Raw genomic sequence first — 18,733 nt, 5'->3', positions numbered from 1 at the left:
ACAACTTTTAGAATTTTAAAGAAAATAAATGGATGCCACAAAGCTGGTTTGGTGGGTAAATCAGAGCACTTTCACAAGTTTCATTATTTTCTAGTTTACCAAGAGAAGATCTTGTATTATGGTCAACAGGATAATTGTGAGAATGGTTAACTATCTCCTTCTTTCAGAGATAATAGATATATTACTAATTCTTAAACTTAGCAAGTTTTATGGGAAAAGATTGAAATAGTTAGATAACTTCACATTCCTGATTTAATTCTTGTCCATATAAGAAAGCATACAGGAACCAGAAAGTTCAGGTAAAGCCATGAATCTTTCTGCATTTACATCCAAACATAACTTTCCTATTGGAAGAGAATTTCAATAATGTTGGAAATAATCTAGTATATAAGTTCAATTGTCATTCCCAGATTTTAGGGAAAGAGATCATTCATACAAAAGATGGTTATGCATTGTTTTATTATGAAAGAAGAAGTTATTCCATAAGTGTTTTTGCTATAGCTAAAATTTATTCCTTTGCTTTGAATGTCAACTGAAAATGCTGAAGATGTGTCTTTAAAAAATAGCCATTTTTGAGAAAATTGTGCTGAAATGGATTGTATACCTTCCTGCATTTTTTAAGAAAGGAAGTCAAACTTTTTAATGACCCAAGATCGTTAAGAACACCCATTATTATACTGAATTGTAATTTGATGAGACCTGTGGGACCTATTAAAGTATAAAAGGGCTATTTGACCTCAAACTTCCAGACTTCCCTTCCTTATGAGTTATTGTGTCATTCTTTTATTATTTTTCTGTGATCATCATTTGTGATTTCATGTTCTCTTCAATATGTTCATTTCTAATAGCCTTTCTTTTCTATTGTTGTGTTTCTGATCTATTGTGGACTAGGAAATCAGACAAAAGAAATTTCTTTAAATTATATGTAAAATAATGAGGACCTGAGTGGTTTTGTGATAGCTATTTTGGCTCCTTATCAACCCGTTTTGCTTACTTCTTGGTTCTTCATTCTAAATACCTTGAGACCATTGATTAGGTGGGCTTCAAATAAATGAATTGTTATGGTACATAAAAACTAACCCTATATTTGCCATATTATTCAATAAGTCTTTCTAATTTCCAGTAATTTTTAAGTACTCTACATACAAATACTGAGTAAGAGATAGAAATAGAGAAATGAAAACTACCCAAATGTAGAAAATTTCTTCAAAATTTGATCTGCAAAACCTAGAAGACTTTAACTTACCCAATAGGCCTTATTCCAAACCTATTCTTCCTTTCTCCTATCCTCTACTAGAAAAAGGTTTGAAGCTGCTTTGAATTAAAAATCACAATTTTGCATACATCAAGAGCGTACTTGCTAGAAGGGCTGTACCGATGTGGATTCTGTCGTCAAGGCAGGAAGTGAATCTCTTCACTGATGCATTTTAAAATTACTAATGGTTTGCAACTGTTTTTGATTCTTAATAATCTATATCTGCTTTTACCGATCCCATAATCCTAAATATTTTACAAAACAAAGGAAGCTTTGAGTTACAGATGAAAGAAGATGAGAGATACCAAAAATGAGGGACAGTACCATAACACAGAAATTTGGGATAATGATCCAGTTAGATTGTAGGCATGGAGGTCTATCAATTTACTATGTTTGTGACTCTAGGCCACTGAATCTACCAAAATACTAAAAGGAGATATCTGCCTCCAGAGAAAGAATTATTATTGTCTAAATACAAACTGAAGCATACTATTTTTCCCTTCCTTCATTCTTTTTTCTTCCTTCTTTATTTCCTTTCTTCCTTCTTTCCTTTCATTTTGTTCATATATAAAATGATTAATATGGAAATGTTTTACATGATTGCAAATATGTAACCTATATCAGATTGCTTAACATCTAAGGGAAAGGTGAGGGAAGGAAAGAGGCATAGAATTTAGAACTCATGTTAAAAACTGTTTTAACATATCATTGAGGAAAATAAAATGTTATATAAAAAATGTAAAGTGCAAGCAAAGCTTAGAGAAATTCAGGGTTCTTAGTTCAGTAAGAATTTACATAAAATTCAGTTTTACACTGATAGCAACAACCCAAATGCTTCTTGATGCCCTAAAGGCTATTTATGGGCCAAAGTGCATCTCAACTACTCAGTGCTGATAGAGCCACATTGATCAGTGATAAGGACATTATTCTGAAGAGATGGTCTTGAAATTTCCATAGTATTCTCAATAAATAATCATCAATCAATGCTGAAGCCATTGACCATATACTTCAGGTTGAAGTCAATCCCTCTCTAGCTGAATTTCTCACTGAAGAGGTTTAGAATGCCATTAGGCTCCTCTTGTGTGACAAAGAGCCCAGTGCTGATTCCATTTCCAAAGAGATTGACAAGGCAGGAGGTTCACTACTCAAGGTAAAGGCAGACTGAAATCTTCTAAATTATATGACATAAAGAGGTTATCCCTCAGGAGCTCAAGGATGCCCCCATTGCCCACCTCTACAATGAAAAAGGAACTAAGAGTTATAATCAACTGATAAAAAATGTTTATAAAGTTGTTTAGATTGAAACAATGAATCTGGTGTGTGTGTGTGTGTGTGTGTGTGTGTGTGCATTTGTGTATACAAATGCATCATTTGTGATTGTAGAAAAAATGGAGGTCATTAAACCAGAGCTTTCCTTGATTGCCAATTAGATAATGGTAGCTGAGCCAACTTATATAATACAAATCCCAATTACTCTACAGATGTTTATCTAGTTCAAAGATAACATATGCTTATGCTATTATAGATAAGAGATAATTCCTCTCTGCAAAAATGTTTCCTCCTTTCTTTAGAAAAAAAGAATTAATTTTAGTAAAATAAAGCATTTTTTCTCTAAGCCATGGCTTCTCATTTTTGTTTAGATTCAGTAATATATGTGTAAAAGAGGAAGTTTTACAAGACAAATAAAGATAACAAACCACCTCTCCATATAAATTGTTTGCATGTCAAATGCACCCTTTTTATACCATTATAATATCATGTGTATCACTAAAATGAATGCATTATATAATGCATTTTTTATATAATGAATAAAAAATCTGCTTCTGTTCTGCTCTCCAGTGCTATAGTGATTAAGTCCAATTCTTTCTGTACATGACAGCTATTTGGATAACTGGAGAAAGACATAATTTTTCTAAATTCTTCACAATAAATTATTCAAAATGGTAAGGGCTCTCTTATAATTGGAAGTTATTCCAATAATCCCAGGGGGAGGAGGGGAAGGGAGAGAGAGAGTGACTAAGTAAGCATTTGTCAAGGAAATAAAAAAGTAGCTTTACCATACAGAAAATTGCACGTGAAGACCTGTGAGACTTACAAATGCAAACCATGTGGTCAGTGATTCATTAAGAGCTCAACCTTTATTGGACATCACAGGATTCATAATGGCTAAATTCCAATATTTAAATGCTGTGATTCTTCAACTTCAAAAATTTCTGCAACAGGCATTTGTTAAGTAACTCCTACATACTTACAGAGCATTGTTTTATGTACTAGGCAAGAAATTTTTTTTAAAAATTAGACATTTAGAGTTGCCCTTTAGAGGTCATAATTTAGCAAAAAGGTATAGTAGAAATATAAATAACCATAACAAAAACTGATATGTACAAGAAAAGAATCAAATAATAGTTGATCTGGGGAAGTGAGAGAGAAAATAAAAGTTAATGACTGATTCTGTAACTTTACTTTAAATTTTACTTGACTTTAGATCATTTGAAAATGAATGGATGATTCACAAAGTTATCTATGTTTTCCTTTTTATTTGTAAAAGGAAAAGGCAGGACCAGGGAGGAAGTACCAATGATATTTAAAAAAAAAAAAAAAAAAAGGAAAAGGAAAAATACATCAATAACACATTTTTTTAAAAGATACAGAGAGAGTAAAGGGAGAAAATCCCTAATTTTTTTTTCTTTCCTTAAGAAATTCTTTTGGATGATTTCTCCCAAAGAGAATTCTGATTCTATCTGAACAAACAATTTAAAAACTTGTCCTTGAAATCAAGCCAAGTGGATTGTGTTCTCTTATTTAGATTTGTTCTTTTTTAAAAAGTTATTTTCCCAGCAAATTTTGAAAAAAAGTTTGTTAGTTTTGGGAGTCATTGTCAAAGTCTTATAGAATATTAATCTGGTAACTAAACGTAATTATTTTTTTCTGAGTATTTCTTTAGACTTCAGCCCTATAACCTCTTTCTTTTTAATTAATGATTCACTTTGCTTTGACACAGCAGACTCTTCTCAGTAAATACTCAAGTGATTCTCCAAAAACACATTCCTTGAAAATGATTTAGCAAATTAAAAAAAAGAAACTAACACTGAAACCAATTAATACATATCACTTTACACTTTCAGAGTGTGTGAAGTAATATAAATCAATATTCATTTTTAAGCAAGTATTGGTGATAAAAAAACAAAAGTGAAATACTGCCTACCTTCAAGGAACTTATATTCTTTTGAAGGCAAGAAAGCCAGTGTGGTTTAGCAAATAAATAGGTCCAATAGACCCTGGATTCAAGAAGAACTACCTGTGATATGTGTAAGTCACTTAAACTCTCCAAATTCCAGGACTCTCTAAAACTATAAATTACAGAAGAATTCAAGTTAGATAAGAAGTTTTCATACTAGGGAAATCTCCAGAAAGAATTTATCCTTTAACTTTAATAATTACCAAAATAATTCATTTTCTCTGATGTGAAAACATTTTTCCCTTTTATTGTGGCCTTCATATTGCATTCATTTTTTGCATTGATCTTTTTGAGTTACTTTTCCCATTCTACATTATTTCAAAGAAAAGTCTACTTGTGTTTCTCTAAGTGCTTAACATGTAATTCCTTTGCAGTATAATTACAATCATTCTTATGACATCTTAGATTCTGTATAATTTAAAAATTTATCAAGAGTAAATAAGTTTAGACTTTTTGAGTACTAATTCCTCCATGGATCAATTATTACTAGGCTAGTCAAATCCAAGTAAAAGAGTAGCAATCATACCCCATGACAGAAATTAGACAATTTTATTAACATTCTATAAGTATGATGTGCTTTCTTTACAATAATTCTATGAGATTGATATTAGTAATGTTACCCCATTTTATAGATGAAGAAATCAAGTCAGAAAAAGTGATGTCTCTTGCTCAGGTTTACTCAGCTAGTAAGTAAAAGCCAGAGCTAGAACTCAATGCTTAGGTCTTCTGATTCCTAGTTCACTGCTTTTTCTATCATACCTCACCACCTTTCATAAGCATAGAATATTATTAAAAAGAATATTCCAACAAGCTTAGAAGCATGTGGCATTGTAAGAATAGTAGTATCACAAGACAATTTTTAAATATGAATATATCCAAAAAAAATCTTAAATTTTTATTTCCACTTAGGAAAGAGGTCTCAACCCTAGAAATCCCCAACAACTCTATTGGTAAACAATTTAATTAATATTTGAGTCCAAACAATTTCATAGCTATTGGGGAGAGATGAACCATATAAATTGAAAGAAAAATAATTTTATTTCATTCTTAAATAGCCACAATTATTAATTGTGGAATGTAAGAATCTATTAAGTACTGTATAATTTCTCAAACTTTGAAATCATATTGAAATCACCTCCTTCATTTCTTTTTCTACACTGATTTCCATGAAGCATTTGCTTTTTAATCACTATGGCCATTGAAAAACTACCTTCAAAAAGATGTCATAAGAAAGTTTGAGAAATTACTGGGATAGTGGGAAATACAAATATACTCCCCCAAAAAAGTCTCAAACATTCGAGGATATCCTGGTCATCAAAGGGAATATAGTGTCATATACTGTTAAAACTGTAAACTACTTTGAGTTAATAATTCAAGTAGTGTCTAACAGATATCTAGGATTGCTGGTTTTATCTAAAACTTAAAATATCCTGCAGCATCTCATTGAGTTCTCTGATGCTCCAATGGGGAGCAGCAATGTACAGTTTGGGAACTAAGGAAGATACTGACCTAAAAATAATAATTTATTCTAAGTGTATTCCTTAACACTAGCTGATTTCATGTCTTTTACTTTACATATTTTTTCCTGATTAAATAGTGTGGCTTAGCAAATATTTCATAGGGTTTTCTGAAAAACTATCACTAACTCTAAAATCATAGGTTTGATCAGCCTGGTCAATGGCCTCTCATTTCAAAAAGGAAATATATATATAATATGAACTTTGTAAAATTGGTGGCATTTAATTTTGTCCTTTACTGTTGGAAAGTAATAGAAATTCACTTCCTTCTAATATTCCATAGATTACCCAGAGGGAGAACTATGGAAACTGAGTGTGGTTCACAATGCAGCATTTTCACTCTTTTTGTTGTTGTTTGCTTGCATTTTATTCTCTCCCTTTTTTTTCCTGGTTAATTTGATTTTTCTTGTGCAGCAAGACAATTGTATAAATATATATGCATATATTGGATTTAACATATGTTTCTACCATGTTTAACATATACTGAATTATTTGCCATCTAGGAGAGGGAGTGGGAAAAGGGGAGAGAAATTGGAACACAAGGTTTTGCAAGGATTAATGTTGAAAAATTATTCATGCATATGTTTTGAAAATAAAAAGCTTTAATTAAAAAAATTTTTAAAGAACTGTCTTCAAAATATATTGCTTCCCTTTCTGAAAATACTGGAAATTTTGTTGGCAGGGATGAAAGAGGGAACCAAGGTGTGAAGTGGCTGAGATTTCTTCTATAATATTTACAAAGATCTCATTGGACACACTGTTACAAGGAAACAGAATTAGTTGAGAAAGAGAGTCAGTTGTGAGGTAGTTCACGTTTTGAGTTCATAAAGGACATGAGATGAAAGACTGGTCTGTCAAATACAAAATTCCAGAAGACAGAGAAAAAAAGATAAATATGATTCATATGATACAAAGAAAGTAAGAAGAAGAGGGAATAGTGAGGAGATGACAGTTGTCATGTCTATAAAGGATCAGGAATAAATGGATCTGTCAATATTTTTGCTATAAATTTTTTTTAAAGAATTAAAAACATGAGGGTGCAAGGAGAATTGACTATCCCAAGCTCTAACAAGAGCCAGCAAAACTGCTTAATGGTCATATTAAAGGAAAGGTCTAACGTAGATCTCACATTTTTCCAGACTTTAAAAGAAAGGGGAATGACTTGACTATCCTTTAAACCCAAATCATTCTGGTTCCCAAATTGGCCAATAATAAGTTGCAGCCCAAGGCTCACTTCTTTTTTATGGTTTTTTTATGGCCAAGAGTGAGTATAAGTAGCAATTGTTTCTATTCTGGCTAGAAACTTTGAGGATCTTTTCCTCCCTAACTGATTCTTCTGTTATCTCACTTCTTACATTGCCTTTAATTACTGAAGGGATGCTGCCTCAGACAAATTAAATCTCAGAAATATCTCAGTTTAAAAAGACCAAGGTCACTCACTGTATTTGAAGCCATCACCACTCGTCTTGACCAATGTCTTGCCACTGAACCCCCTCTGACTCTGGAGGAGAGAATGGAGTTGATGACTTTGCACACTCTGTCTTACTTAAATCTAATTTTTTACAAGTCAAGACATCACTCTCCTGATATCATTAGTCCTGTTTGAGAATGAAGAATAAAAAAATAATTCTAACTAGAGAACACGACATATATGAGAGGAGATCAATTTAACCTGTCAATTGTTTTCCCTTTGCTTCCTTCTAAATGGGAACCAATTTTGTGCAGATGGTAGACACAAAATGCACTCCAAGAAGAGGGAAACTAATGTGGGGAATTCAAATCCTCCCCCAAAGTTGCTTTATATTTAGACCTTTGAAAAATCAAGTGCCAGGTCATCAGAAGTTAATGTTTTATGGTTGGACACACTTGTAAAAATCAATGGGTGAGTATCACACGAAGAATTTGTAATGATTTTTTTTTCAATTTCAATTGTTCTTTCTCTTCTATATTCCTTCTTTACCCACCTTCAACCCCTCATCAACTCAGGATTTATGGGTGAACAAAACAACAATCATTGTAGCAAATATCCATAGTCCAACAAAGTAAACTACTAAAATGGCCACATCTAAAACTGTGACATTTGTATTTAAGTCCATAATCTTTTTTCTAGTAAATTTATTTATTTTTAATACACATTACTTTATTAATTATAGGGGAGAGAAAAATTAGAACAAAGAGAAAAACCATGAGAGAGATTAAAAAACAAAACAACAAAAAAAGAAGTGAACATAACATGAGTTGATTTACATTCAGTCTTCTTAGTTCTAGATGCAGATGGCATTTTTTGTCCAAAGTCTATTGGGATTACTTTGGTTCACTGAACTACTGAGAGGAACCAAGTCTTTCATAGTTCACCATTGCACATTCTTGCTGTTACTGTGTATAATGTAATCCTGGTTCGCTTGTTTCGCTCAGCACCAGTTCATGAAAATCTTTCCAGACCTCTCTAAAATCAGCTTCTTCATCATTTTTTATAGATAAGTCCATAATCTTTCCTCAGAGGAGAAGAATGGAAATTGAGAGGAAGCATATTTCAGTTTAACATAATGAAAAACTGCATAGCTATTGGAGCTAGCAGAAACAAGAGTGGCTGCTTTGGGGAGGTAGGCTAGCCAGTCTGCCATCCCTGGAAATCTTCAAATAGAAGGTAAATGACCAATTGTCAGGAACATTATAGATAGGATTTATGCATTGGGTGTATGTTAAATTGGATGAATTCTTAGGGCCCCTCCCACTCTGTAATTTTATGATTATGTGAAAGAAGATATATTCCAACAATAGAATTCTCTGTCAGGTCTATAATAAGAAATAGAAATAACACATGAGGCAAGGGGATCTGTTCCCAGGACATCAGAGGAACAGGGTTAAATAATAACTAAAAGCCATACTGTAAATGGACCTAAAAACATATGTTTATCTTAGAGTCCCAAAGAGGGAAGGAATCAAGCAGTAACATTTAAGGAAGTAGAGGTGTTCTGGATGGAAGACTCTATCAGCAGATTTAAGTTAGACCAGAGTAAGTCAACCTCCAAAATCTACTAAGATTGGGTCCCCCCAGTTTTATTATTAGAAATAGCTCTAGGATATAAGCACTGCCCTCCACAAGAGCCCCTTTTTTATCCACTACAAAAGAACTAAAGACATTTTATCTTTAGGACCAATCCAATAAATGTAGGATAAATTTTAGTCTCTATTATTACCACCAAAACAAAGCACTTTTCACTTGTGGTTGCTGATCCTTTGTGGTTTCTTTCACAGGAGAAAAGTTTATATGTAAAATTAAACAATCCCAAATTCCTCAATCTAAAAATGTTTCTTATTGGAATTTTTTAAATTTAATTTTTAAAAATACTAGACCTTGGAAGGTCTAGTTTTGTTTTGGCATGGCAAACATTCCCCTCCCAATTTATTCTTTATGTTCTTCTATTATAAGCTGCCATGATTGACTTCAAGTGTTAACTTTTTTAGTGCTCTCAGTGGCAGCTATGTGGTGCTGTGGATAGAATGCTAAACTTAGATATGAGAAATTAGATCTAATGTGACCTCAGACACATGATGGATGTATGACTCTAAGCAAGTTATTTAATCACAATTTATTCAACCATAAAATGGAATAATAATGGCATTTACCTTGTCGAATTTGGTATACGATCTAACGAAATGCTGTTAGTAAAAAGCTTAACCCAATGTCTGTCCTTCCTCCAAAATCCTCAATTAATCCCTTAATGAGGAGAGAGCAGAATGGAAAAAATTCCAGAGTTAGAGGATGTAGGTTAAAATGTGTGCCTCTAAAACTTCTCTGAGAAGTCAGAGGTATGAAAGACCTCTGGCAAGTTATCTAACTTCCCTTGGGATGCTTCCTTAAAATGAGGGAATTAGACTAAATTTCTTCTGAAGTCTTTTTCTAGGCCTACAGCTATGATTTAGCTTAAGAAGGGATTATTTTCTAATTTCTAATCTAATCTCTTTGGCTATCCTATTCTTTGATATTATAAATACAGGTTCCTCCTCACCAAAACAAAATCCAGTTTTCTTCGATCTCTAAAGCTTAATTCTACCATATTTTTGGAACAGATCATGATTTGTAGCCTAATATTTTCTGTTTGAGATTATCAGGTTGGTCATTGTACATACAGGTCATAGGCTTCAAAAGGATCTTAGAAGTCATCTAGCCCAATAACTTCATTTACAGAGAAGAAAACTGAAGTCAGAGTGACAGCGTCTAAGGTGGGCCATAGCACATTTAGAAATTTCAGGGTGATGTAGAAAAGAATAAAAGTAGAAAGCTCTGCTTTATTTGGTGGATTCTAGCAGCATTTCTTGATCCTGATACTTCTTGGAGATAGTACCAGTTCTAATTATGGTCAATATGACAATTCAATTCAATAAATATTTATTATGTACCTACAGTTTGCCAGACACTGCACTTAATGCTGAGGATACAAAAAGAGTCAAAAGACAGAGCCTGCCCTCAATGGATTTACAATCTAATGGGCAAAACAGCATGAGAAAACATATAAAGCAACTTATATACTTGGTTGGCAAAACAAACTATGGAAGGATCCTGACATTCTGTGGCTCATAATCTCCCAGGTAGGTATAATTTAATAGGATAAATAGAAAATAAAAAAAGGAAAAGCACTGGAATTAAGAAGAAATAGAGAAGCTTCCCGTAGAAGGAAGGATTTCAGTTGGTCCTTAAAGAAAGCTGGGGAAGTCATTTGTCAGAGTGGAGAAAGGAGAGCATTTCAGGCACATGGGGCAGCCAGGCAGGGAAAATGTACAGAACAAGTGGCAGAGCATCTTGTTGTGGAATAGCCAGGAAACCGGTGTCTCTAGATCAAAGACTACATGTTGGGGATGACGGTGTAAGAAGACTGGAAAGGGAAGAAGAGAATTGTGTTATAAAGGACTTTGAATACCAAGCAGAACATTTTGTACTTACTCTTAGAAGTAATCAGAAGCCATTGGAATGATATGATCAGCCCTGTGTTTTAGAAGAATCATTTTAGTGATTGAATGGAGAATGGATTGAAGTGGGGAGAGACTTGAGGAAAGTCTCCACCAATAGGTTATGGCAGTAATCAAGGCATAAGGTGATGAGGTGGCAATGTCAGAATAGAGAAGGGGATATATTTGAGAGCTATTACAAAAGTAAAAATCAAGAAGTCATGGCCACAGTTTGACTATGGGGAGATTGGGGAGGAGGGCAAGATAGTGGAGAATCCAAGATAACTTCAAGGTTCCCAGCCTGAGAGATTGGGAGGATAATGTTGTCTTCTAGAATGACAAGGAAGGTTGGAGAGGGAGAAGGATTTAGGGGGAAAGACAATGAATTCTGTTTTGGACATACTGAATTTAAGATGTTTATTGGACATCCAATTCAAGATGTCTGAAAAGCAGTTAGAGATGTTAAAGCAGAGAATTTGGAGCGAGAAGAGTAGTGAAAGTCCCCTAGTTTTTCAGTAAGTGGAACTAAGTAGCCCATGCCTGCAATTCAGTATGCATATGTATACAGTCAAGAAAAGTGGAGAAAATGTCTTAATGCCACAGCATCCTGGAAAGAACTTTTGACTACATCATCATTCAAATGGGGGAGATTTGAGTGCAACTTTTTGTGATTAAAACATAACAAGGAGGGAAGAGACAGTATAAATTGGCAAAAGTGAAGCATCTCTTCTGCTACCACCAAACTGGATAAAAAGTATGTTTGTTTATAATTTCAACCATTTCCATGGAGAGACCTTGTACAATTTCCAAACTAACCATAGAGTTGAGTCTAGTAAGAAATTTCTGTGGAATTTTATTATAGGGTCTATGGTGAACTGATGGGGTAAACTAATAGCAAGCATTAAAACAGATCAAACCTCAAAATACAGGTAGATTACCAAAGTGACTAATAAACAGGCCCCAGATTTTCAGGTTTAGTTTTGAGTTTCCTTTCTTTCATAGGAAAAGTTTTAATGGTAGTATAAAGGGTCCTTTCTTTTACAAGTTAAATGCATTTGGCTGTTAGAAAGTTTCAGATGCATCCAAATAAATATGATGAGTATAATTATCTTGAATAAACAAAGCAATGGATGGTAGCCTACACAACAACTTCTAGAAACCTACTCCTGTTCTGTATGTAAGTTCTATGATGTAAGTTCTATTTTTAAACTACTCCCATAATATTATTATTTCATCTAAAGAAATAGCTACAGACAACTAGAGTATCAGTGTCTCAGAATCACAGACTACAGGGGTCCCACAACTGTTACTATAAGTATAACCAAGAAAATAGAGAAGAATTCATAGGGCCTTGTAAAAGGCACAGCTAAGGATGGCTTTTGTCAATCATTCCTACCAAAGTGTAGCCTATGCATGAGATCTCAAATATGTTATAATATAGCCCAACTAATACAACCCAACACACAAGACTTTCTAGAGGGATACATATAACACAGGGGAAAAAAACATACATACCTGGGTGAGAGCCACCCAGTTAATCAAACTGTTACTGTTCTATCACAAAAACACCTCATATTCCTCTCTCTCTATCTCTGTCTCTGTCTCTGTCTCTCTCTATCTCTATCTCTATCTCTATCTCTATCTCCATCTCCCTTTGTTTCTGTCTCTGCTTCTCTCTCTCAGTCTCTCCATCTCTCTCTGTATTTCTGTCTCTCTGTCTCTCTGTCTTTCTCTGTCTCTCTCATCTGTCTCTGTCTCTCTCTGTCTTCTTCTTCTTCTCTCTCTCTCTCTCTCTCTCTCTCTCTCTCTCTCTCTGTCATCTGTTGTCTTTTCTGTCTCTCTCTATCTCTATTGTCTCTGTCTGTATCTGTCTGTCTCTCTGTCTCTATCTCTCCATCTCTCTTTGTCTCTGTCTCTGTCTCTGCTTCTCTTCTCTCTCTGTTTCTCTCTCCATCTCTCTGTCTTCCCATCTCTGTCTGTCTCTTTCTGTCTCTGTCTCTCTGTATCTCTTTGTCTCTGTGTCCCTCCCTATCTCTCTGTCTCTGTCTCTGTTTCTGTGTCTCTGTCTCTCAATCTCTTATTCTATGTGTGTGTGTCTTTTTCTCTCTCTGTGTGTGTATGTGTGTGTGTGTGTGTGTGTGTGTGTGTGTGTGTGTTGTCAACACATTCACACTGAAATGAGCCAGCCTAATATCAGTCCAGAGCTTTGCTTTCCATACTTTATGTGCTGCTTGCAACTAGCCTCAAAAATAAGAGGGGAAAAAATTATGCCCTTTTTTAAGAGTCATTGGCAGTCTCTGTTTTTCTTCTCCACAAATCAATTAACTGCCTTATCTTGTTGATTCCTTGAATATTTGGGAATAGTCAACCGGCAAATTTTCTTAGGTCTGATCTTTGAGCCCTATTCAATGATAAAAATTCCTTGGGAGTGGTTAGTTTTTGTTTTGTTAGGAAAGCTACTGTGTACTAGCTGGGTGGTGCTGTGAATAGAACACTAGACCTGGAATCAGGAAGAACTGTGTTCAAATATGATTTCAGATACTTTCTACTTGTGGGAGCCTAGGCAGGTCATCTTAACTTGTTTGCCCATTACCTCATCTGAAAATCATGAATAATCATTGCACTCACTACCCTCTCAAAGTTGTAAGGATAAAATGAGAAGATATTGTAAAGTTGTGCATGCCTCCAAACGCTATATAAATGCTAGCTAGAATTATTTTAATAATCAGTTTGGGGGAAATTGCTAAAAATGCAAAGTTACAGTACTCAAGAAATAGTAGAATGATGTTTCTAATTAGGAATTTGCATTGGAGAAAGTATCCCATATATTTAAGTAATCTAATGAGTTGCAAATGAGTTTTGTTTTTAATTTTTTTGTTTTAGTCATGTCTGATTCTTTGTGACCCCCATTTGGGGTTTTCTTGGCAAAGATACTGGAATGCTTTGCCTTTTCCTGCTCCAGCTCATTTTACAGATAAGGAAACTAAGGCAAACAGGGTTAAGTGATTTACCCTGGGTCACACAGATAGGAAGTGTCTAAAATCAGATTTGAACTCAGGAAGATGAATCCCTTTGTCTCCAGGCCTGGCATTTTATCCACTGAGACACCTAATTGCTTTATTTTTAACTTGGGTCATATATTTTTCCAGGGAAAAAATGAAACCTCACCTTAAAAATCCCTTAAAGCACCAAATCTGGGTCATTCAGTGCCCAGCCCTTTGAAATGTCATGCTAGGATATTATGCAAACCCTTGGAAAACAATGTAAGTGCTGTCAGATAAGTATTCTATTAAAATACTGATTTTGTCTATATAGAACAAGTAGTGGTATGGTAGAGAGCTGATTTTGGAATCAGGGAATCTTGAATTTAGGTTCTGATATCTATTAACTATGTAATATTGAGTGAGACACTTAACCTAGTATTCTAATGAGAGCTATAAACATCAAATTATATATTGCAGAGAAGGTACCAACATGCACTGATGGGTTACATACAGAAATTCAAGTATCTGAATAAGGAGTTTTCTTATTTGGGAGTTCTCCTTTGCCTTTTTATTCTTAATCTATCTCTAATAATTGTAATTATTCCCTATTTAATTGTAAATTAATATAATTTATTGTCCCTAATAATTGTAAAATTTTACTCTATAAGAATAATCTCTTCCCCCTAATAATTACTTAATTCTATTCTATAAAAATAACCCAATTTGACCCAATATGTAGACTTTTGCTGTATCTGATAGCTTTCATTCTATTCTAGGAAGAAAAATCTTTCACTTCTAGCTCAGTACTAATTAGGCAACTAAGCTTAGTTCACTTACAATATTCATTGCATCTTGGGGAGTAAATGTGGTTGGTTGCTAGGGAAGAATTAGAACTTACTTTTTTTTTATCTTTGTGAGCAAACAACTTATATATGGATTGCAGGGAGGGTGTGATGGGGTTAGCAGTGGAGTGTTTTTGAAGGATTGGCAGAGCACTATCCTGATGCTTTTTTTGTGATATGGAGGTACTAAATCTTCAAAGGCTTTACTTGTGGAACAGAAGTTCTTACAGGTTCCATCAAGCTCTAGACTTCAAAAATAGACATAAATGAATGTGTTGGAGAACCAGTCTAAAGAAGTCTTGAGAAGTTAATCACCACAAGGTTGGTCACCAAATAATGAACTATGATGAACTAATCAATAATGAACTAATGAACTAATTTAACTATGATAATTTGTGAAATATCTTCTGAGAAATGGAGATGTTTCAGTATCAATCTATGGAGGGCATGTCCCACACTGAGGAAAGTATTATCTTTTGAAATATTCAGTTCTCATTGAATCATTTTATGAACTAATGGTCATTCATAGATTACAGCTCTTTGAAAGTAAGAGATTCTGTATCTGCATGGGCTAAAGGTCATTCTAGAACTAAATCATGAGCTCAGTCCACTCTAAATCATATGGTTCTATCCTTTCCAGCAAAAGAAAAAGTTGAATTATACACGAAGACTGCGTTATAGATTGTAAAATTTGTATTATACATGAAGAGTGTTACAATTTAGGAGGGAAAGATAATAATCAGCCAAATAAAAGGGGGGAAAATTAATGGCACTAGGTATGAAGGAGAATATAGTTTGGAGTGAATAGTATCCTAACATAGGAACAGCAAATTATAGGATAAACCATCTGTGTTCAGTTCTAATTATAAAGTTTACACAGACATTGAATATCTTGAAAAACCACATAATTCTAAAACAACCTGCTGAAGATCAAATGATACAAAAGAATTGGCAAAGAGTTTATGTAATGGAAATCCACAGACTTTTCCCTTTTATTTATTGCTTACTTATAAAAAGACTAAATAGTAAAGAGCCAGAGAAAGAAGAATGTTTGAAAACTTAAATGAAAAATTTAAAAATAGAAAAAGAAAGAAAAACAGAAAAAGAAAAAAAAAACTCATGTGCCCAGAAGAACATAAGGGAGGATTCAAAATATATAACAATAAATTTCCATTTCAAGAAAGTATATATAATAATAGAAGACATTGTATTCATAACTGTCCATCTTTTCTCTCAAGACTTAGTCTTGCAGAAAAAAAATGGAGCGGTATAGACTAGATAATGGAGTTGAATTAGATGAACAGTTTGACCAAAGAATAATTATTAATAATTTATTTTAAACTTGGAGATGGGGAATATCTGGTTAAATGACTCTGAGATTTGTGATTAGTCCTATGCTACTTAACAGTTTTTTTTAATCAAAGATTTGAATATGCTTACAGAGCATGCTTATCAAGTTTATCTTATGCCCAAAAGGTAAGAATAGCTATGTTGGATAATAATGTCAGTCTCCAAAATGACTTCAATGAGTTATTGTGCTGGGCCTAATAAAATGAAATTAATTTGAGCTGATAAACTCTATACTCAGGTTCAAAAAAGTCAACTTCACAAGGTACAAGTTGAGGGTAGTGTATGTGTCAATGTAGTTTTGGGGTAAAGATGAGGGGAAATTACTGAACTGAAAATTCAAGAGCAGTTGACAGTCTGACACAACAGTTATAAGATCTTGCTAATGAGATCTTTGACCACATTAAGAACACCAATGTGCCTGGAAGTAAGATGATTGTCTTGCTGTACTTTGCCCTGCTCAGACAACATATGGCGTATTGTCACCAGAAGGGTGACAACAATGCATAAGAACTTTGATAATTGAGAATATCTGGAAGAAGCTGAATGGAATGGAAGAGGACTTTGAAATAATGTCATACATATAGATTTATTTCAAAGAACTCAGCATGTTTAGCCTGGGGAAAAAAGCTATTAGAAAAACCATATGGATATAAAGATATACATATACATACAGAAATTCAAGTATCTGAAGTTCTGTCACATGAAAAAGGAATAAACTTTATTATAGTAGGTCTCAGAGGACAGAACCTTAATGATATGATTTCACCCTGATATAAGAAAAAATTTCCTAATAATAATACTTAAATAAAAATGGAATGGTCTGCCATTGGAAGTGGTAGCTTCCCATTCAATTGAGGTTTTGAAGAAAGTCTGCATCTCCACTTATTAGTACTAACAGATAGGGCAAAAATGGCCTTTGAAATTCCTTATTGTTCAGAGATTCTATGGTTTTAAATAATGTCATCTTTTAAACTTAGCATATTTCTCCCCTTGATCCTTGCCCTTGTTTCTTTTTTTCCCTTTCTAGCATGTCTTGATTTGTAAAGTGAGTCTAAAATTAGAAGAAATTAAAATGCTTGATCTGTAGACAGAAACATTGAAACTAAATTATTGGGGTGAAATTGAAATAGAAAACAGACAGTGATGTCATATTGTTAAACTGGTCAGGAATACCAGTATTCACATTCAGGAGAGGTGGGATGATTTCAATCAAGCTCCAGAATCTAGAATAAAATAAGAATAGAAATGTGAACCAGCTCTCTACTCCCTTATGGGTCAAGGTAACCTGACAGACACATGTAACAGTAAGTAGGCAGGCACTAGACACCTTTCCCTTTCCCTCAGCTTTTTCACCCCAAGATTTTGTGGGTCAATGAATGCTTTTGTGGGATGCATCTTTCACCACCTGCCCTGCTTTAAAGGCACAGATCATCTGTTTCCTTAAAGGATTTTAATTTGGTCACAGAATAATGCAGCCACATCCCTGGATTTATTTATTTCCTTAATTTTGGACTTTGATTGACTTTATGACTCAGCTTTGATGATGGAGCAAAACACTGACTCAGAACAATGGTGACATACATTGGTGACTATCTTCTTATGGTAACATGTTACCCACATTCTATACTAACATAATCCCATAGCTTCTTTTTTCTACTACCAAAATGTTCCACAGCAAGTGCTCTGGGTTATGTGATTCCTTCCTTACCCATCCTTAAATCTCAATATTTAACCATTCCAAGGATTGAGTCACCCCTTTTTAACTGTATATTAAACATGGAACATATTTCACAGACACATTCATTACTATTACTTTAAAATATTACCAGTCCTATTGAATTATGTAACTAAAGTGATGGAAAATACTATTTACATTTCATAAATAAATCTCTTATTATTATAGGTTGTCTGCACTGACTGGTCTTGGATTAGCTGTTTTACATGTTTGCAGCTCGTTGTGTCCAATATGTGGGTGTTGGCATTTTGACTAGTGATCTCATTTTATATATAAATTTGGCTATCTTGGTTGACCAGAGGCTTCCAATGCAACTATCCCAGAAGGCAAGCATCAATGTATGTGTGTGTCTATGTGTGTGTTCCCATGTCTGTCAGCCAAAATTGTACCCCAAACTAACACTGGCCAGACATTGTTGGTATTGGCTAGCTTGGCTGGCCAAACCCTAAAGAGAGATTCATTTCTAATGTCGTCCAACCTTGATTTGTGATTCTTTGACTTCATGGTATCAAATGAAAATATAGACATAGGTTGTAAAGTTTTATCTTAAAAAGAAAGGAAAAGAACTTTTGTGGAGATTTAAAAAGTAGGTTAAGACCTTGATTTATACCTTCCCTAGAGATGGACAAGATGATAGAGTGAAAATAGTAATGACCTGGGCTTTACTCCTATTACCTATAACAGGTCATTTATAGGATCAAAGATTTTTTTAAAATTTTAAATAGTATTTAATTTTTCCAAATACATGCAAAGATATTTTTCAACATTCACCTTTGCAAAACCTTGTGTTCCAAATTTTTCTCCCTCTTTTCCCTCCTCCTTCCTTACCCAAATAGAAAGCGATCCAATATAAGTTAAATCT

The 18,733-nt window shown here is 33.9% G+C and overlaps 1 long non-coding RNA gene across 1 annotated transcript; it reads left to right on the top strand.

The window, feature by feature from the left end:
- The first annotated feature begins 14,569 nt into the window (after window positions 1-14,569).
- LOC116423139 lies at window positions 14,570-18,342 on the top strand. Its single transcript, XR_004233608.1, has 2 exons — window positions 14,570-15,107; window positions 18,040-18,342. It is a non-coding gene; the product is annotated as an uncharacterized LOC116423139 (long non-coding RNA).
- Window positions 18,343-18,733: the final 391 nt, after the last annotated feature.

Source organism: Sarcophilus harrisii, chromosome 4, assembly GCF_902635505.1.
Source record: "Sarcophilus harrisii chromosome 4, mSarHar1.11, whole genome shotgun sequence".
Classification (NCBI taxonomy): Eukaryota; Metazoa; Chordata; class Mammalia; order Dasyuromorphia; family Dasyuridae; genus Sarcophilus; species Sarcophilus harrisii.
Note: the sequence above shows the minus strand (reverse complement) of the source record. Positions and strands in the feature narration are given on the sequence as shown.